The following is a 22,577-nucleotide window of genomic DNA, read 5'->3' as shown; positions in this document are numbered from 1 at the left end:
AGCAAGGCACAGATGGTTTGAGATAACCTGCTTGGCTTTGCTCTGGATCAGAAGATAAACACACATCCATTTACCAGTGCAGAAAAAGTAGTGATTGCACTGATTTTCAGCTCTTCTTCCCTAAATTTCTGCCTGTTGCATTGACATTTAATTGATCAGAAACAAAAATTTCCTCTGGAGGAACTTAGTGTCCTGCAATTTCCTCAGCCCCTCAGTATCCCAGGGCCAATAACAGACATTGCCTAAGCAAGGTTAAGGAGCTTTAATTATCCTGCAAAATCAAGTCTAGTACAACACTGTAAACATCCCTTACTTTACTAAGAGCATTGTAGTGAGGCATGTAAAAGCTCAAACATGTGAAAAAGAAGGACTAATCAATGATCATATGTCAAGTCATTTGGGACAACTCACATGCATTTAGCCTGTAGCAAATATAAGGTAATACTTATCAAGCTTTTAAAAGAGAATTTACTTACCTTATATTCAACCTGGACTAAGAGTGTCTGTAAGGATTTCTAATCACAGTTTAGTTCATGTTTTAACTAATTACATAAATAAATGATTTGTGCACCTGGCACACTAGGCCAGATGTTGTTCATATGCATAATAAAAAATCCTGTCTTGCCTGCAGAACTTGCTGTTTAAGCAAACAAGGCAAAGGGTAGTTCTTATCCCTGTTTTGCAACAGCGGGAACACAGGTTCCATATGATTAGGAAGCTGAATTGTCTCAAGTAATACAACTAATCTGCAGGAAGATGCAGAATTGAACTTAGATATGAAAGGAGCTGGCTGTAAAATAAAATTTCTGATCATTAGGTAGGTTTTCATACCATACTAATCACTGGTAGTGTTTTTCTCACACTTATGTTCCTGACTCCATAAAAAGGTTTCACTCCTTATGCCTCACAATAGTTCTCTCTGAGGTACATAAATTAAGAAAAAGTTAGGGTTATAGAATTATACGGAGTTGACGAAACCTCTGTTGCTGACTGTGGTACTTGTGTCAAAGGGGAGGGAAGTTCATTGCTATAATTAATCACGACTCAGCACCACCTAGGAAAGTGCTTTAGGGACAACATTCCAAAGAGGTTTTACTTATATTCAGGCTTCTGTTTGAATTCAGAATTCAAAAGAACTCAAGGAAAATGTTACAACAGGACCTTGCTTTTACTGTATGTATTGAAAATGCTACCTTAAACAGCCTTTGCAAAGATCACCACGTAAACCTTTTCCAATGAGTAGAGTCCCAGAAGCTTGATTTACAGCCCTCTGTACTCAATACTGTAAGAGATCTTCAGTTCATGAAACAACGTATGCATTAATGTAATTATTGTTTCCACTTGTGTAAATAAGCAGAAAAGGCATAAGAGCTATCAGAAATTCCCAGTAGTCAAGCATGTGTCATGTGACACAGAATTTTTATTTAAGTCTGTTTTAATCTTCATCTTGTTTTGAAGATAGACAAAGAGAGAGAGAGAAAGAAACAGAGATCTTACAGCTGAGTTTAACAGCAATAGTAGGAGATGTCTGGAGAGACCATGATGGTTAGCTTTGAAGTTATGGGAAATTCTTTCATTTATGTTGGCCGTGCACTGAATTTGAAAGAAATAATGGGAAAATTTGAAATATATTTATTTTTTCTCTTCCACCCACCTCAATGACACTTCTCCTTTATCCCACAAGTTCCTAGTAAATATGCATGTATGGACAACGCAGGCTGAGCTGCATGTAATCTTAAACTGACCACCTCTTCAAAGACTACAAGTAAAACCACATTCAAATTCCCTATCCAAATATCCCATAGGCAAAGTAATGAACATTGCTGTTACCCTACTCAAATGGCACTGTAACAAATATTCAGGAGAGGTGTCTTCCCAAGGCCTTGGTTTTCTGTGGGCTTCCCCACCTTTGGTGATCAGCTATGGGCCACGGGTGACCTTGATCTCGACAAACTACAGCTGTGCCCTCGACAGTTACAGATAAACAAGTTTGAGGGAAAGAAGGTATGCGAGATACAGATGTGTGTTGACATTCTTATAAGAAAATGCAGGACACGAAGTTCCTCCAGAGGAAATTTTTGTTTCTGATCTTTTAGAGGGCAGGCCTGTGGGAAAAGACCTGAGGTTACTAGCAGATGAAGAGCTGGACGTGAACCATCATTGTGTAATTGCAGCCCAGAAGGCCAACAGCACTTCTAAAGAAGTGTGGCCAGCAGGTCAAGAGAGGGGATTCTGCCTGTCTACTCTGCCCTGGTGAGACCTTGTTTAGAGTACTGCATCCAGCTCTGGAGCCCCCAATACAAGAAGGATGTGAAGCTGTTGGAGTGTGACCAGAGGACGGCAGCAAAAATGATCAGAGGGCTGAAGCACCTCTCTTAGGAAGACAGGCTGAGGCAGTTGAGGTTGTTCAGACTGAAGAAGACAAGGCTCTGAGGGGATATTATAGTGACCTGATACCTGAAAGCAGCCTACAAGACGGCTGGGGAAGATATGCTTACAAGGGCATGTAATGATAGGACAAGGGGTAAATGGTTTCAAACTAAAGGGTAAATTTAATTTGGAAATTAGGAAAAAGTTATTTAATGTGAGGGTGGTGGATCACTGGAAGAGGTTGCCTAGAGAGGTAGTGGAGACCCCATCCCTGGAGACATTCAAGGTCAGGTGTGATAAGGATCTGAGTAATCTGTTCTAGTGAGATGTGCCTTCTTATTGTAAGGGGGTCGGATTAGATAACCTTTAGAGATCCCTTTCAACCTAAGACACTCTATGATTCCATGATTCTGTGATTCTATGATGCAATGTGGTATGGAATATCCCTTTAATTAGTTTGTGTCAGCTGTCCCAGCTGTGTCCCTCCAAGTTCTTGCCCATGACCAGCCTACTCACGGCAAACGGAAAGAGCAAGAAACAGAGGAAACCTTGACACAGCAAACACTATTAATCAACTACTAAAACATTGGTGTGTTACTAACACTGTTTTGGTCAGAAATTCAAAGCACTATACAGGCTCGTGTGAAGAAAATTATTTCCATCCCAGCCAGATCCACCAGTATAAGATGAAGTTAAATTTCAGTTTGGTATATTTGCCCTCATCACTTGTTCTCCTTTCAGATACCTTGTATTTGAGAGTAAAACACAATCTTATGCCTAACTCACAGTGAGTTTATTATAATTTTCAATATATTTTTTTAGATGCCTTTAACACAAATTTAATCCAGGAAAATACCTGAAACAGTGACATTCCATCTAGGACCTAAAAATGGGTTTCAGAAGAGTCAACAAAGTCTGAGGAAAAAAAAAACTTGCACAAACCATAAAAAAATATATCCATTAATCAAAAACTTTAGGAATCTGAAAACAGTGAATATAGAGAGGGAGAAACAGACTTTAAGAATATTTCCACATCACACTGAGAGTACTATTCAGAATTAAGTTAAGACTTCAAGTTCAATATCACAAAGAAAACAATCAAGAACATTAACAATGCAGATGCACAAAAAGTTCTAAAATTCCCAGTGAAATATCTAGTCAACTTCATTTAAAATTATTTAATTGCATCCTTTGACATATTCTTTTGGTTTTGATTTTTTTTTTTTTTTTTTTCTTTTTTTAAGTTTAATGATCTCTTCCTTATTCAACAGAATAGTGTTTATGGATACACTGCAGCTTGTTAAAAGACAAACAAATTACTTTTGGTTTTGATTTTTTTTTTTTTTTTTTACTTGTTTAAGTTTTCTGCCTTCACAAGCAGCTGGAATCCCACAATGAAATTAAAAGCATGTAGGTGCCAATATATATATTAAATAGATATAAAACTAAATTAAACTAATTGACATTTTATTAATATTCTGCTGTTTGCTCCTGCAGAGCTAAAACCATACTTGAGATCCTATTATATGAAGGTATATTCTGGACCATCTGGTAGCCCAACATTTCTGATTATAAATAAGTAAATTTTTTTTGTTAATTATTTATTTGGGAATCTTTGTTTACTATAAAAAAAAAGCAATTTCTGAAGTTATTATTTTTTGCATCCCTTTCGGCTTCACTTTTTGTGAACATACAAGCACTTAGCCTTAGAAGACACATAGTAAATGTTTAGATGTAATTTTAAACCCCAAAAGGGGAGGAAATTATCTGTTCATCACAAAGAGGACACAAGACGATAGAAACACTGTATGAAAAATAAAAGAAAAATCACTGAGATAAAGATAGTGAATTTTGGGGCTATTGTTGAAGTAAAAAAGCTGTAGGCTCTTCATCACTGGCAGTCTTCAAGAAATTATTAACTTCTATGAGGAATTATGTGTACAGAATTGATCTTTTCTTGAAGTAGACTAGAGGATGGTTTCTCACTTGTCTTCCAGGTGTGTTTTCTATATTAGAGATTACTGTTTACACAATATTGATAACAGAGATAATTTTAAAATTTTACCTTCAAGCAAAATCCTTGATATTACGAGACTATGAGATTTGACCAGTGTTTAGTTTCAAAAAAGAAATTAGAAAGTAACTACCAAATAAATAAAAGACCACAGTTCCTTGGATTAATTAAAAAACTTGAATTATTTTCTTTTTCTGATAACCCATATTCCCATTAGCTTAAAAAAATATCCATGTTGGAGGAGTAGAAAAGCCTACAACGTGTAAAAGCCTCAGGAAATTGGACAGTTATTTATCATTGCTCTTCAAAGCAAAAGGAATGTCCACCTCTGAGCATTTGACAAAACATAAATTTTTCTTTCTTATCCAGGTTTGGATGCATTACTTCAGGATCCTTTGCATCTAGGTAAATCCCTGTCTGACAGCAAAGGGGCTGACATGTTACAGTTAATAAACAAATAAATAAATGAAAATATATATTAAAAAAAAATAAAATAAAATTGCTAGTCATTGAAGCCAAATTGTTGAAGAAACTTTTGAAGGAAAAACATAACCTGCAGTTATGAAACTGAAGAGGACCTTCGTAGACAGAGAAAAAATGCTTAGCAGGAGTGCTGTAAGAGCAATAAAATTTGAAAGATAATATTTTTTTTAGTGAGCAAGAATAGCAAGCAGAGATACAGAGAACTAAGATTTCTTTTAGGACGGTTTTATCATTACTTGGTAAAACAGATTGTCAAAACTAACCCATTCTGTCACTAACAAACCTCAGCCACACAGACTAGAGGAAGACAGTATCCCCTAAGTTGCTCCCAGTCCCTTGTAAAAGTAGATCTCTTCTTATGTTCTTATGAGCTCCATCTCAGTTTTGAGCTTCCTGGAGGAGCGAGATTTCATGGTAGTGTTTGTCTAACTTTTTTTTTTTTAATTCTAGTGGAACTTACTGTTAGGATACTGCCCTTCTTACTCCAAATTAAAAGAAATTATTCAAGTTATTTCTCACATTGCTCATAGTTATGAACACGAGTGGCTTGCTTTGCTTCAGTGGAGGCAGCATGCCAAAAGTGCCTGACAGACTGAACAGTGTTCTGTACTCTAGATGTACATACACCTGAATCTGATGAATGACTGAGGTTGCCAAACAATATTGAAATATAACACTAATTACTATTAATAAAACATTTGTAAACATACAAGATAATAGAAGTTTAGATATTAAGTTTTCTCCCTGTTTTGATTGTGTGGGATATCTTAAAAAAAAATCATGATAACATGATTAGTAAAAAAAGGAAAAGAGAAAGAAGTCTGCTTCATTTTGGTGGGTTTTGTTTGGTTTGTTGGGGTTTGTGGGTTTTTTTCCCCATTTGATGTGTCTTGTCAAGAGGTTTTGGGGAAAAGCTGTACTTTGGATGAGGGACACAAAGAATCTCACAATACTTCAGTAGGCCTACCAGATTCAACAGCTTTGTAACAGTCAAAGAAACCATTCATGGTAGTCATTAAAATCACACTCTGTTATAAACCTTAACACGGTTTATAATGTAAGCAGGGTATTGAAGTTATGCAGCATAATCTTCTATAGAACACAGAATAAGCTCATGAAGCTTTGAGTTAATTCTTCATGGAATTAGAATGGATTTTAAACAACAAAGAAAAAGAAGGAGAAATATCAGGAGGAGAAGGTGAAGGAAGAGAAAAGAGAAAGGAGAAGGAAACAACAGATTTTCAAACTGCGAGCACTACAGAATTTACCACTTCCCCTATAATTTTATTTTTATTTTTATTTTAAATTTATTGTCTTTAAATTTGTTATGGTTGAAACGTAGTCACTAGCTGTTATCAGTCCTCTGTTTGTTAAATGGAAGAATAATTTATTTCCATGTTTCTTGTCAAAACTTAGAGGCTCAGTTTTATTCTTCTCCCTAGTATTGTGTAAAATTGGTCATTCCTTCCTATGGACTTTGAAAATAAATTTTAAAAAAAGTGGTGGAGGGTGGAATAAAGTAGGACTGCAAACATGGAACACTTTAAGGGTGATTTGGCTCTGTGGCATGTGGTCTGAGAAAGCTGGCAAAGAGAAATACCTGCCTTCCCCAGGGAAGTGAAAAGGAAAATGGCTGATACGTCCATTTGCCCTGGGAAGAAGTAAAAGACAAGGGAAGAAAGTAGGAACTAGGGAACAGAGATTTCAAGTCACTCCAATGGCAGGCATAGAGCATCCTTGCTTGAGGAGGAAAACAGGAGAAAATGAGATGTGAGAGTGAAGAGTAAGGGACACACAGAGACCCTGATGCAAGGGGTAAAATAAGAGTTCCATGCGTTAAAAGAGAAAGAAGAAGTGGTGCAGTGCAATAGACTAAGCCAACAGGAGACACACCAGATCCAATGCTGGCTCCAATGGCAGAAACATCCCAGTGGGCAAAAGCGAGCTGTATGAACCATGAAAAGAAAAAAAATACTTAAAAAGGGAAAGCCTGTGGAAATGTTCATTGGTTTGCACCATTTTGTGTTCCAAAAATTATTTGGTGCAGTCTGACAACAGTTAATCCATTTTGAGGGGAGTATGCATGTGCATGCGTGTAAAATAAGCTGCTAGCTGTTCATTACAGGGGCGCTAGTTGTCATAGCAAAATGTACTTAGTGTTGAACTGTGGACAGCTGGTATTACACATGTCCCCCAAGCAGCCTGGAATAAACTGACCTCCTCTTTATGCACCAGCCTAGAAGCTTTTTTAGATTAATACTTCCAACTATTTTGTCCCTCATTTTTTCAAATTCGGAACTAGATCTACCAGTCCAGCCAATTTAACAGGGAAGTATTGTTTAGGATTTAGTTTTATTCTTCTCCCACATACTGCAGGGTTGGTTCTGCTTCCTCCCTACAGAGCCAAGAAACTAATTTGCATGATGTTGAAAAAGGGAAACCTTTTCTTATGGCTTTTCCCTTGAATGCTTTATGTGTAGAGCTGTGTTCATTCCCTCCATGGGGGTGATTATTCAGGAAATCTGAGCAACTAACTATGCCTAAGTATTTACATTTCAATATTTTTTTAAATTATCACTTATTATCCACTCAGTACAACAGGAGCCAACTATGAGACTCCCTTAAGACTAGGAGAGGAAAATCCACAGAAGGCTGAATTTCTTTTTTTAGGAAAAAAATCTATCCATTAAATTGTATAAACAGACTTGGGCCAATTGCATTACACCAGCCTTGGAACAAAAACAAAGCTAAACTTCCTGCTTCTGCACAGCTAAAGGTAATTTTTCTGGCTTTTGGGTCACACAATTTTGAGCAATGCTGCAGCTAACCCAGAGAATGAAGAAATAGCAGACATGAATTTTAAACCATTTTGTTTCACCATATTAATCTTTTTCTGGTCTGTTAATGTGATGAGCAGCTTGTTGCATTTCTGGCGTATTTCAATGTGATAATGGTTACAGACTGCCAACAGGGGCTGTGTGTCTCAGTTTTTCAAAGACTGTATGAGTCCAAAAATTTCTGTTGTCTGCCTTCAGTTATCCAGTACTTCAGCTTGTGGATTTCCTTATATTTGAAGTATGTACAATGCCTAATGGACTTTGGCTGCAATATGCATTTTAAAATCTCTAATGCTAATTTCTCATAATCTCATACAGGTCAAGAAAAGAAGAACTGTGCCTGTCCTTAAAAGGTCTGGACTCTTTTGGGAGTTATATTAGGCTTTCAAAGAGCTGTGTGGATAGTGCATGTCATTGCAAAGACTTTATACTTGATCATACAGAATAGGAAATAGTGACTAGAGACAAGCTGAAAACCTGGCCCTATCACTTCAAAGGAAAGAAGAAGAAAAGAAAAATAAAGTTACCTTCAGAGTAGCTTTTGTACCTGTACACACTAAGGTTAATAAAATCTTATGCTTCAGAGTATATGCTTGATTACCTTGTGTGTCTGGAAGCAACTCCCTTTATTTGCAATTCTACTCTTAGCTGCAGAGAGAAGAGAGTTCATGTTCTAGGAATTATTTTTTTTTTTTTTTTTCCATTATTCACTTGCCACAGAAACTTTGAAAACTAGTGGCAGTATTGAGAGGTGTTCTATGCAGAATATCTCTGTTTTGACAGAGTTTGGGAAGCTTATGAGTTTTTATCTATACTAGAAAATAAAATTGTTTTCTTCTTATTACTGTGAAATACCTGCCTTTTTATGAAGCTTTATAACTGAAAATGTATTATTCTATGAATCTTTGAGTTTGGGACATTCTCTCCCTCCTTCAGCCTATGGAAAATTAATATTAAGGTATTTTTACATTGTGATTTTACTCATGGAGAAACTGAACTGCACAAGTGTTGTGTGTTTCATTGTTTTGTTTTTTATTTGAGCTTTTTCTTGTTTGATTTTGGTTTTTGGCTTTGGTTTGGTTTGGTTTGTTTTTTTAACTCTCATAGTTAAGTAGGAACAGCCAGAATGAAGTCTGGTTTCTCAGGACTCCCAGTCCTGGGCCTAATTCCCTTCTTCCTTCCCTTTTCTATCTCATAGCCATGTGAGACTCTCTCCAAGTCCTGTGTCAACCTATTCCTTTTGACATTAATTTATTTGGTTTTTAGATATTTTGACTTGCAGATTCCATGAGGCTCTAACTGTCCATTCAGTATCATTCTAGCTATTAGTGTTCTTACAGTTCTCACAGTTCTCGGTGAAGACTTAGCCATGGGGCCTGTAAGAATTTATGATGATAAGGTTATGGAATTACAGGCATTTATAATTTCATGAAGAGTTTAAGATGAGAGTAATTTGCAATGTAATTATTAGAGATACAAGCACCTGGGTGCATGTCTGGCCTTACTGAGTGTCACAGGGATGAAGCATGTACCTGAGCTGCTCTCCACATCAGGCAACAGATCATTCAACACTATTGGTGGATGAGGAACAATCTGTTGAGAGCACTTCTTCACTCTCCTTCTTATGTTGTGACCTGAGTCTGGCCTGTTTCAGGTGATTCAGGTTTTTAAGAATTTTGGAAGTGGATTTTTTAATAAAAATAATATCAAACAGAAAACTGGATTTGGTTGCAGCATAACCTTAAAAATTAAATAGGCAAAATTCTTAATGTTCAATTGAGAGTATGAGGACAGTGAGGTTCACATGTCAGAGAGTATTAGACAGTGTTTATTTTGTAGCTGTGCATATCCAGGAATCATTAACTGTATCATGAGTTAATTATTCTGCCCTGACAGTCTTGTGAAGGGAAATGTATTCTGGCTTTCTGAAGACCGTTGTGAGAAGTAAAGGGAGAATCTTTTGGCAAGGTATTTTTTGCCCTACTCAGATAAACTTCCTTGCTAAGCATCTTGAAAAAAGCAAATTTTATGCTTGACCCTTCTAATTTGCTTCCTATCTGCTTAACAAGAAGCAGTAATCAAATGTCACTTTACAAAGGCCAAATTTACAGGGAATTTTGGCAAGAATTGCTGAATTTGTACCCTAAATCACTCACCTCAAATGTTCTATATGACCTGTAGCCTGAAGTGTCTTTGAATAAAAATTGCGCAGGTCTGGTACCTGCTGGATGTGTTGCCTTACACACAAAAATAACATTAAATAGCTGCATATTTCTTGATAAAGTACTTAGGAAAAAAAAACAACAACACACACAAAAAAACCCCAAAAACAAACAAACAAAAAAACCACAACAAATACAAACCCTACTTTAAAAAGTCCTGAAATTGTTAAGGAAAGCAGCCAATGAAAAGTAACTACTCAGGCTGCAATGTATCTAATCTTCTAATCTTCTCAGGCTGACCTCACTGCTTTGATAAAAAATAAATATGGATCATAGGGCATTTCCTAGTAATAGATTGTTAAGATTTTACAGGCTTATTCTTATACCCTCTGGAAGAGAAGAGGCACAGAGTACCATTTTAGTTCATTTTCTTTACTATAAATGTTGATTGTAATTCTCTCCATTATGAACAATAGGTTTATTTGGAATAACAAACTGTCCTTAATTAAATTACATTTCCATGTTTTAATATGTTTGCATTTTATTGCAGTGGAGAGAGCAGCAGTTCATTCTTAAAATATGTGTCTGCTTGCAACACTTTCTGAATTACCAGAAAGAAGATGAAATTTGGTGAAGCATAGGCATTTCTTCTGTTACACTGGATTTTAAAAATCACTTTTTGTATTTATTCATAATGTTTTTCAGCACTCTAATGGTATTTTAATCTTTTTGAAAAAAAAAAAAAAAAGTGTCATCAGGCTTGTAATGAATGATACTTTGGGAAACAGGGAGTTGATAATATTTTGCCATTTCAATATGGTCTGAAATTCTAGTTTAGATCTACACTCAGGAATTATTTATGTCCTCTTATGTCATATCAATTTAAATAATATTCCACTCATTGAGGCATAAAGAATAATGTTAATATTAAAGTTTCTATTTAAAATTTGCTAATTGCACATGAAGGGGTTATATCTGCTGCATTCAGGGTTTTTTAATTTTATTTTATTGTATTAGAAAAATCTATAAGGTTAAATTGGCAGAAATTATTGCTTTTAAATGTTGTATAATAAGAATCTTGCTACTGTTATGAGCACTGAAAAATGCACCTTCATCTCAAATACGCCTTACTAAAGCTATAGTTCTGGAACTGCCAGGATTTAATACCAAATTTAAGCCTGATCCAGCTCAGCTTTACTCATGTGAGCAGCTCCATCTCCTCTGAAGAAATCTGTGTCTAAGCAGGGGTTACCACAGATCGCTCTGCACAGCTACTGATCTGGGCAAAGGCAGGGAATGGGGAAAAAAAAAAAAAAGAGGTGAATGTACAATCTCTGCTTCTTTAGACACTGGCCCCATATCTCCAAGACTCTGCTTTTAGAATTGATCTTGGTCTGGGATGTAGTAACAAACTGAAGTTTCTGTCAAGGTATTGAAGGAGGCTGAACACATCTTTTGTTCCCTCCCTGCACACCTGGAGCAGCTCTTGCAGACTTGCAGGAGGTGCAAGAACTCAGCAGTTCTGTAGAGGTGAGAGGAGAATTCTCTGCCTTCTGGCCACTCTCACCTCCTGCTCCATGCTGCTAAGGACCAAGCTTGGCAGAGTATGTTGTCAATAACAGTTTGCTTGATTACACCCCTTACGGGAAGTCACCAGAAGTGGTTTCCTCCTTGGGAAAGAAAAATATTAAAGCAAGTATGAGCCTATTGACTACTGAAGTCATGTGGAAAACACTCGTTGACTTCAACCTCAGCAGAAAATGGCCCAATATTACTATAAAACTCATGGACTTAAGTGGGTGAGACTTGGCTTTTTGAAATGCCAAAAAACTAATGAATTTTTCTTGTTTTTTGCTCCAAGCAGATACTGAGCCTGTTTCTCTTGCCACTTTCAAGCAATTACATAAATCTGGAGAAAGAGTCTTGATGACATCATGATTACATCATCAGCAAACTGATGAGAGAGCAAAATCAGTTCATTTCTTTGGTGACTAATATTTTTTAAATGCAAAAGCTGAAATATTTCAGATTTATAGTGTATAGATCTGCATTCTGTCAATGCATGTTTTTAACTTTTAGCTCTTGATGGATTTGAACAAGTTTAATATATCATTTTAGATAACAATCAAGAAGTTAGGATTCTTATTCTAATTTAAAGTTTCTGAGTTTGAGCCAGCTGGCTGGGAATCTTCCCAGGACTACCTAACACATTAGATAAGTCTTGTGTCCTAATTGGTTCAATGAAAAAAAAAAAAGGAACAAAATCAGTTAAGTTATCAATTAACTAACAAAAAATTCATCAGCTTCCAGAGAGGTTTTCTTGAAACAAACAGTTGGAAACGTTATATAAATTTAAAAAAAATAAGTATATTCTTGTGTATGTGTACACACACACATATAATTTAATGTTCTCCTTAATATTATTGCTATTATTTCCCTCCAATTTTGACTAATCCTTTGGAAGAAATCCTGCTAAGCTCCAACTATGACACTGATAGGTGAGAGGCATTCATTTTGCACTGGCTAATTAAGCGTGTGAAGGCCACGTAAAATATTGGTTCTGTCAGCACACACTCACCATCTACAGCCTGTCCCCTGCAGGGTTAAGAAGATGACTTTAAATGATCACCTGTCCCAAACACCAAATAACAGTTTCAAGGTAGTAAATGAAGCCTCAGCTTACTGAGGGATAAACTTCATTTTTAGTTTTGCAATGAAAAGAAGAAAATGGTTGAGGAAAATCACCTTCTAAAAGCTTGGAGAGGTCTAAACAGAATTTTGCATTGCCCCTCTTTATGTGTTTGTCAGAGATGCTCCTTGGGAGAGATTTTCATTTCGATGAATGTTCAGTCTATGTAAATCTTAAGCTCACAGCTGACACCCCTTGCAAGCCCCGCCTGCCCTCCTCTAGGGATGAATTACCCCTCAGGTACAAATTACACATGCACACCAGATGGGGTGAATTGAATGCTCTAACTAGTAACAGAGAGAGGATGATCTTGTATTTAATATGAAGGTCAGGGACTCAAGAGACTTTGATTCTATTCCTGGCTGTGCCCCAGACCTTGTATAACTTTGGGTGACTTGTTTAATCGTTCTGCCTTGGTTCTTCTCATCTATAAAATGGGAATGGTAATATTGTACCACGTTGTCAGAGTGTTACAAAATTAAATGACTGCTTATAAAATGTACTGCAATCTATAGCTGAAAGAGAATGCAGATGGGCCATTTTTTACTGCTAATAATAATTTGGGGCAGGAATTTCAACTTTCTTAATGTTTTCTGAAATATATATATATATGTTCACCATTCTGAGCTTATTTTTAGGGGTGCTTTGGGGTAATTCCTCTCTAAGAACCTGAAAATTACACAGAAAATAGAGGTATGAGAATATCTATGTGTGGACATGCATGCATATGCATGTAAGTATATACAAAGAAATACTAGTAATTTAACTTTTTTAATGTAGGTGGGGTAGTGACGAGGGGAATTGCCTTGTGGTACTCAAAGTTATTTTTCTTTTCAAACAAAACAAAACTCCCCCACCAGAAGAAAATGGTTGAGGAAAATCACCTTCTAAAAGCTTGGAGAGGTCTAAACAGAATTTTGCATTGCCCCTCTTTATGTGTTTGTCAGAGATGCTCCTTGGGAGAGATTTTCATTTCGATGAATGTTCAGTCTATGTAAATCTTAAGCTCACAGCTGACACCCCTTGCAAGCCCCGCCTGCCCTCCTCTAGGGATGAATTACCCCTCAGGTACAAATTACACATGCACACCAGATGGGGTGAATTGAATGCTCTAACTAGTAACAGAGAGAGGATGATCTTGTATTTAATATGAAGGTCAGGGACTCAAGAGACTTTGATTCTATTCCTGGCTGTGCCCCAGACCTTGTATAACTTTGGGTGACTTGTTTAATCGTTCTGCCTTGGTTCTTCTCATCTATAAAATGGGAATGGTAATATTGTACCACGTTGTCAGAGTGTTACAAAATTAAATGACTGCTTATAAAATGTACTGCAATCTATAGCTGAAAGAGAATGCAGATGGGCCATTTTTTACTGCTAATAATAATTTGGGGCAGGAATTTCAACTTTCTTAATGTTTTCTGAAATATATATATATATGTTCACCATTCTGAGCTTATTTTTAGGGGTGCTTTGGGGTAATTCCTCTCTAAGAACCTGAAAATTACACAGAAAATAGAGGTATGAGAATATCTATGTGTGGACATGCATGCATATGCATGTAAGTATATACAAAGAAATACTAGTAATTTAACTTTTTTAATGTAGGTGGGGTAGTGACGAGGGGAATTGCCTTGTGGTACTCAAAGTTATTTTTCTTTTCAAACAATACAAAACTCCCCCACCAAAAAAAAAAAAAAAACAAAAAAAAAACAAGGAAAAACTTTAAACTTTGGAATATTTTGTTTACAAAGATAGCATGCTTTTTACCTTTGGAGTCTGTATTGTGTATAGCTCAATTCCTGAAAGAAAAATCCTACTGACCAAGTAAGGACATTTCACACACACATCCTTTTTAAGTGAAAGTCTTAAAAAAGTATCTGACTATTTCAGAATATTTATGTCACATTTTGTTTCTAGACAGACCCATGAAAACAAATTATTTTGTTAGTTAATTGTCTCCATTGTTACCAGACTACTGTTTCAGTTGTTAATTACAAAATTTACACCCTAAAAATACTTCTCTTCTTTAGTGGATGGAAATGAGCAGATTTACTGAATCATGATTGCATTTATGTATGATAACAGCTCTCAAAACTTTTTCTGATTTGCAGTGCCACTTTGCCCATTATATAGAATCTCTGCATCAAAGGTCTTCAAATATTTTCTGGAAATTAGTTAATTAATTAACTAACCCTAACTATGCAGCCTTGTCTCTGTTGAAGTCAAAGGAAGTTTTTTTCACTGATTTCAATGGCAGCTGGAGGTTGAACTGGATGATTAGTACTCTTGTAATATGTCCACTGCCAACTTTTCCCAGAACAATGAAGTGACACAGTTTTCTTTTTCATAGACTCCAGTGTCTTAACAGCCTTATCCAGGTAACTTTCTGCATACTGATCTTTTCCTGAATTCAGTAAGACACCTCTGAAGAAGGTTTAGCAGGACCTGGCCATGAGTGATCAAATGGCCTCTCTGATTTTCTCTTGTTGGTAAAGTTTCGATTATCAAATATTATGATACAAATTCTTGCCTGGATTGAGAAGTGATTTATTTTAATGGAACAGTATCAAGTCCTCGTTTTGTTCCTCCCCTCATACACCTAGGAAAGAAAGGGCATACTTTCTCTCCCTCAATGAGCCTGCAAATCACTATTCCCCCTGGAGTCTGAATATCTAAAAAAAAAAAAAAAAAAAAAAAGTAGCTAACTCAGAATCTGTTCTCATCTTCTCGTTCCAATAATTAAAGTTTTAAATCCTCAACTGTAGAGGTCAAATAGCACATGTAGAACATTTGCACTCCAGCTTATTGACTGTCAGCACAGGGCCAAATTCTCAAGTTTTTATGCAATGGAGTTTACAGATTTTTTTTTTCATGGAGTTAGGGTCAAATTCAGCCTATTCCCCTTTTGCAGATCAGTAAACTAAGGCACAGCAGGGCATTAGAATGAATAGTCTAGACAGGTCCTTCAGATCTACTGGGTGTAAAATCTGGGGTTTCAAACTTTAAAACAACCATCCTTGTTTCCAAACTGATGTGTGCAAAGTTCAAATAATTCACTCTGTGACAGCAAAAACCTGTGACTAAAGAGACCTGGGCTTACTTTGTTGGTTCTGCCAAAGATTTTTATACCTCGTCAACTTGTTTACTTGCCTGGTGCTTTAGATTTTCCATATGCAGGAGGATAAAAAATGGCTCTCCATAAGTACTTCCTGAAGACAGGCTCTTTAAAACAAGATGAACTTGCCATGAAGAATGGCATTTACAAGCATGTATATATATGAATATACATACATAAATTTGTGTGGCCCCAGAAAGAACTGGAATATATACAAATTTACATGCTTGAGTTAGTTCAACCAATTGTGCCCTACTCATGCTTGACCAGGTTTTCAGTTTGCAGATTATGAGTCTGTCATGTGACTGGGAAATGGTAGTTTTCTATGTAAAAAAGCTCCTACATCCACCCATCAGTTACAGTGTAAAACCAGTGAGCTGTTTGCATCCTATGCCTGTCATCTCTATAGATAATTTTTTTAGTTTAAGACAAGATTTTTGTCCTTTATATTTACAATAAAATGAGATATAAGGAGTTCTAAACATTGATCGCTATTGCATTTTGTAAATTGCAGACAAATAAATAGATTTAAATAGAATGAAGTTTCAACCCAGGTATCCACATAACCTGGAACACCACAGATTGATCATTGTCACTCCTAAAAATTACTCTTTACAACTAGAACTTTAAAAATTGAACAATGATAAATAAACCAGATTAAAACTTTTAAGCTAAAGTTCTCACATCACCTCTACTCTCATCTCTACTGCCAGTCAACACATGTATTTTATTGTTGTCTTACATTAACTTGCTACTACATGAAATTTATTTTTATGTGCTATGTTAGATGATTTCTTTTGTTTTCTTTTTCCCTTGATCTACACAGTTTCCATCTCTAGGTAAACTAACTTTTCTAAAAAATTACTTTGTACTTGCAGACTCTTGTGGTGAACCAGATGTTGTACCTATTGCTCTGTTATCATTAACTTTGCATCTACTGAGCATAATCTGTTAGTCGATGTTGAACCTCACATAAATTCCCAATGTTTCTTCTGCATCTTCTATCTCTTTAGAGTCGGAATACATTTTCTGGGCTAACAGCCTGAGTATTTGCTGGGAACACTGGTCCAAATTAATTCTACTTTTCTTCACTTGACTACCTAGGGATTGGAGTTAGGAATACACACTCTGAGGAGCCAACTGAGAGGAAGAAAGCCAGCCTTGCAGGTGCCAAAGATTGTAAGTGACCATCACTGTCTTATAGTGATTATGCTTGTAACAAAGCTCTCTTGTGAGAAGATATATAACCTTGTATGTGATGAAGACAGGTGACTGCAGCAAGAGACGTAAAAATAAACAATATGCCATCACCTCAGCCGAGTGGTATGGGAGTAATTTAACCTTACTCACATGAGAATGCAGACTAATGCATTTCGGGGTTTTGTTTCTTTTGCACTTCATTTTGTCCTTCCATATCATTATTAACAAATAGTGTTGTGCTTGATTAACATAAGACAATCATTATTTAGCAAAATTCTCAAAATTTTGGGAAAAAAATAACAAAATGGGCGCAAAACCACAGGTTTTTCTCATTAGCTTCAACATGGATGAAATCAGAAATATAATTTCTGCTGACTTCTGAGGAACAGGAACAGACTTCAGCAATTGTTCTTTCATATTGCAGTTTATTTAAGTGCAAACATATAGCAGGATTGTAGAGACAATCTACAAAAAAACAGCCAAGGATTATACTAAGTCTTACTTTACCACCTTATGAGGAATCAGTACACAAATATCTGAAGAATAAAAGCTTTTCAGTTCACTGTTAAGTAAAATATGCGATGCCTGATTCATTATACATACAATTTCTTTTCAACCAAATTATAACACTTGCATTATAAAAGCAAGAGAATTGCTAAAGAGGAGGTTTCAGTCAATACAATCAATATTCATAAGTAAAATTTACTTTAGACATATATTTTGTTTGGAATTCATATGGAATAATGTATTTATTTTCACAAAGACGAACAAAAAAATCATAAATAGGACAATCCTATCACTTTTCTGCTTTGTAGAGCCCCTGAAAAGGAAATGAAATTTTGGCCTGTTACACACCAAAAAGTAAAGTCTGTCAGGTAATTTTCCATTTCTTCCTCCTTCAGAGCACTACTTACAAATTGCCAAAATAAATCTCAATATTTTCCCCTTAAACAGAAGTCTCAATTTCTACTATACATTTGAGTTCACTGATTAAGCTGTTTCATAAGATAAGAAAATTAAACAAAACACCCAGAAATAGATAACATCGCTTACCCAAAGGCTTTCCAGTACTTCACCCTGCCACAGAATTCCTTAAAAGGTGCTGGGCTGAGACTAAACTAGAATAAGCAAAGTCTGGCTAGGGGTAAGAGGAGGAGGGCGTACACAGCTCCAACCCAGACATTTCTGCATTGTGTTAGGCAAATCAGGAGCACCTTGCAGACCATGAGATACACTAACTGGACCACGACTTAGTTATCATAAAGCCTATTGCTCCTGTGTTCAAGTGTGATCTGTGAGAGAATGTATCACCATTCCACATTTAGCAAGTAGTAGAAGACGTCTGGTATGTAAATCACCAAAACAGGCAGCCTGTCTATCCTTAAATCCTCTGGTGAATACAACACCTGGCATGTCAATACAATCCATTAAGGGCAGACAAGTTATATTCATAAGCCTTTTAGGAAAGTGCCTGCACTTGTAGTGACAGCTGAGTTGGATGAAAAGAGTGAAATTCCCTCATCAATTACGTCAAGAGCAAGAAGTGATCCCCACTATCACTGACTGGATGGACAGTGGCAGTGTTTAAATCATGATATACCCAACCATCTTTCTCAAGGCTATGTAATGGTAGGCATCTCAAGATGGATGTTAAGACAGAAGATCTCATCTAAGGCTGCTGGCAACATTTTGGGTTAAATTTTGCTTAGTATAAGTGCAATATGATCCATGTCTAGGCTTGTGTGATTTCTCATGTAAATAATGTTTTTCTTATTATCTTTAAAAGAAACACACACACACAAAAAAAACCCAAAACAAAACAACAAGCAAACAAACAAAACAAAAAAAGAAATTAAATACATCAACCTTATCTTTTATGCTTTGGTCTGCAAATAGCACATAATGTTCTACAAATACAAGTACATAGCAAATACCACATTGATCTCCAAATGTGATAGAAAATGTTCTTACAAGTCAAAATATATGCCTACTTCTCTGAAGTATCAAAGCTCACATGGATAAGCTACAAAAAAGAATATATAGCTAAATTTAACGTGATTTATAGGTGAAGAGTGGATCACAACCTCTTCTAAAAAATAATTCCCAGCTTATCACCAAAACCCACTCAGATATTAAAATAAAACATTTTAACAGAAAGAGTATATTTATATTATTTTTCATTTAAAAAAAAAAATTATATATATATATACCTATACACTGTAAAGGTATATTAGATTTAATTTTCACATATTAGAATTAAATTTAAAGTTAAACTTTTTTTTTTTTTTTTTAATAGGAAAAAACACATTGGGTGTTGCAATTTTATTTTTTTTGTTAAAAATTTTGTGTTTACAGTGATATATCTATTTAACCACTTTGTAATAGTTAAAGCTGAAGTAAAATGGATAAAGTTTTTTCTTCCATCCTACAAAGAGCTGTAGGATCTACAAGTGTTTACAGTGGGAGAATATTTCCTACCCAGTGGTAGAACTGCAGTACAGAGAAATCTGGCAACTTTTTCAAGGTCATTCATGAAATGCAAACACTTTGTTTTCCCATTATCTATTATGAATTTTGAATTGCTGTGAAAGCACAAAGAAGGAGATAGCCTACGATAAATTATTTTTTCTTATTTACAAAAGGTGTGTGAATATGTTTGCACTTTTATTACAGCATAAACCAGTGTAATCAATAAGTTTAAGTATGTATTAGAGACTTAGACTTCTGCTTACTGAAAACTTTGTTTTTCTGTATTTTATTATCATAACTGTTGGCCTCAATTCAGACTAGCACAGCACAAATATTCTGCCCTTGTATTAATTAAATTCTACTGCATTAAATATATTGTAGTATTTGTCTAAAAAGGAAAACGGAGGGCAGTGATCTGAGAAAAGGAAAAGGAAGAGGTTTTTCCATGTTTTTTAACCTCCTTGGCAAGGTTTTTAGTGGTACCATGCCTTATATTTTTAACATTATTACACTTCCAACTGACATGAGGACCACTAAGTATTTCTGATCAAATCTTTATCTCCGATGCTGCTTCATCTGTATTTGCATAAAAACCTTACCTTGATGGATACATTTGTCTTTCTCAGGGTGTAAACATAGTCAAGTCCCTGCAGCTCATCAGAAAACCAAGCATCAACTGAGGTTCAGTTGTGTTCAGTGCACATTATGAGGCTGTAACAGAAGAGTCATAATGAAAGTTATCTTAAAGCCCTTTCATTATCTCACCTTTGCTAAGGACTTACATAAGCAGAGATACAATGTGTGTTAACTTCAGTAACTTGAGCCTACATACCTACCCACATCTTTTTTATGTGTCATGCTTGAAAGCAAAACTGCTTCTAGTATGGAAAAGTATATAAAGAATTGACTGATACGGGTTTACAATGTCTCTACACAAGAGATTTTACTCAGGTCATAAGCAAGTTGTGGACTTACCCTCATTGAAGTAGAGAGTGACTGTAATGGTGTAGGTCTAAACAAGGAGCAAGTCTCAATTGTATTGTTTTCCTTCCATTGTTCTAGGAAGCTGTGTGAAAGGTCAATAAGCCTCTTAGACATACAAATCTAAAAAGACATGGAGTCCAGGCAGATGTAAAGACAATTTTTAAAAAGTAAATTTAGCAATTAAAGAAATAAAGGCTACGCAGCAAGGTATTAGGTAAGTTTCCCAAGTGTCCTTTTAAATTAGCATTTGAACTCCTCAACTTCCTGTTACCTTTTTATATGGGACTTTATTCCAGGAGTTTTGCAGGCCGGAAAGAAGTTAAAGCTGAAGTTTTTATGTTAATATGATTAACGGTCTAAATTTTGACTGTTCAAGCTGGTTCTCTTCAAATTGCAATCAGTGATTTGGGATCTTTGGAAATTTTCCCTGCTTTGAGGAGCCACAACAGGTTCCCTGGAACAGGGACCCAGCACAAATAGTAGGTTTTGGCTGGACATGGGAAATCACGTGGCTTTTGTTAGTATTCTGAAAAAACATGCACACCCTCCTCTTTTTAAGAGGCTAATACACAGAAGAAGACCTGATCCTTTCATTATGAAGAGCTTGCCGAACATAAGAATAAAAAAACATTGAAACAAACCCTCTTTGGGAAAGATAGGAGATAAATGATATCAAAGAAGATTTTGAGAAACTGGGAAAAAAGGGAGGAAATCTTCATACCAACTACTGCAACCAGTTTCCAGCAGTATGCCACAGCTTCTAGGCAAGCATTTCTGTCTCCCTGCTGACTTTAAAAGGAGCTGAAAGCATCTAATTCAGACTTTTAACTTAGAGTTCAAACAGATATCTAATGGACAGAGATAGGATACTACTATTTTACTGACAGGGATGCTTGTTTTTGTGGAGCAGTAAAATAAAAAGTGTTTTTAAGATCTGAGGCATCATTATTCCTGGTTGATGTTGAGACATTCCTGTGTGCATCAGAATGACCTTCAAATAGCCTTATTTGGAAAGGACTAAGTTTGAAGCAGGCCAGTGAAGCTCATGGACTGTCATGGAGTCATGGAATTCATCCTACCCAGCCATGTCTTTTCTGCCTCTCTCAGAATTTTGTCTGATGACTTTCAACTCCCAAATAAGTTTGACCTCGTGTACATTTATGAATGAAGTACTGGGCCAATATTATCTGCTTAGCATAGCTGGCATAATTAGATCTATGTTGATTTACACCAGAAACTGGGCCATTAAATCTGTGAGAAATGTTAGAGAGGCAAAGGAATGATAAAGTAGCCAAAAGACGTTATCTGGATTTTTAAAATGAAAGGTATCTCTTTATTACTAATTTTCTTAACTTATTAAATTGAAATTTATATTTCATGTAGAAAAATCTTAATAAGTAAAAAATATGCATATATGCCTTTACCTTACCTAGGAACCAGCATTTTGTAAGGGAAAACCTTGCTTCGTTTCATGGCATTTATTCTTCTTGGCATCTACAAGTTACCCAGCAGTATTCAGTGAGGAGTGAAAGATACTGAAGACCTGGTGTGTCCTTTCTTTTTTTTTTTTTTTTTCCTTTTTTTTTTTTTTTTAAGTTAGCTACCTTCACCTTTTCAACAAATTAGTGCCTTGGAATTTAACCTTCATCTCTAATCCATCTGAGGTTTCTTCTCATAACTCACTTCTAGAGGAACATTAGAGGATGTGAGTTTTCTCCCAGGGAGGGATATGACATCCTTCTATTTTAAATCAAAAACTGTTTTTGCAAATTAGCCAAAGGACACTGGCTTAAAGTGTCCTGCAAAAATCCTTCAGTGCACTCTCTGAATCTTTTGCTGTGCTTGCCTTGAAGCAGATAGGGTGGAAGTGGACTTAAAAGGAAAGGAAATAGCAAAAGGATTGAAATACATACCTTTCATTCACAACAGATTTGGACAACTAGCATGGTCTGCTCTTCACCAAAATGATTATTTTTAACTTACAATAAAATTATCTGGATATAGTTATGAGCAAAATGAATGGAACAACCCAATACTCAGAATGGTCAACCAGCTTTTGGCAGTGATGAGCAGTTACTTTAATACACATGGAAATATATCTTTTCATCTTGAATAGAAATTTGTAATTTCTGAATGTGCCTTTATATTCAGCCAATACAGACTGAATTTATGGAATGTTTTAAAAGTCTCAAAACTCTTCCTAAAAAAAAAAAAAATAAATTAAAAATTTTAAAAATAGTCCAACCAAGTG

The sequence above is a fragment of the Chaetura pelagica genome, unplaced genomic scaffold, assembly GCF_000747805.2.
Source record: "Chaetura pelagica isolate M959 unplaced genomic scaffold, ChaPel_1.0 scaffold548, whole genome shotgun sequence".
In the NCBI taxonomy this organism is placed as follows: Eukaryota; Metazoa; Chordata; class Aves; order Apodiformes; family Apodidae; genus Chaetura; species Chaetura pelagica.
This window is presented reverse-complemented; position numbering follows the sequence as displayed.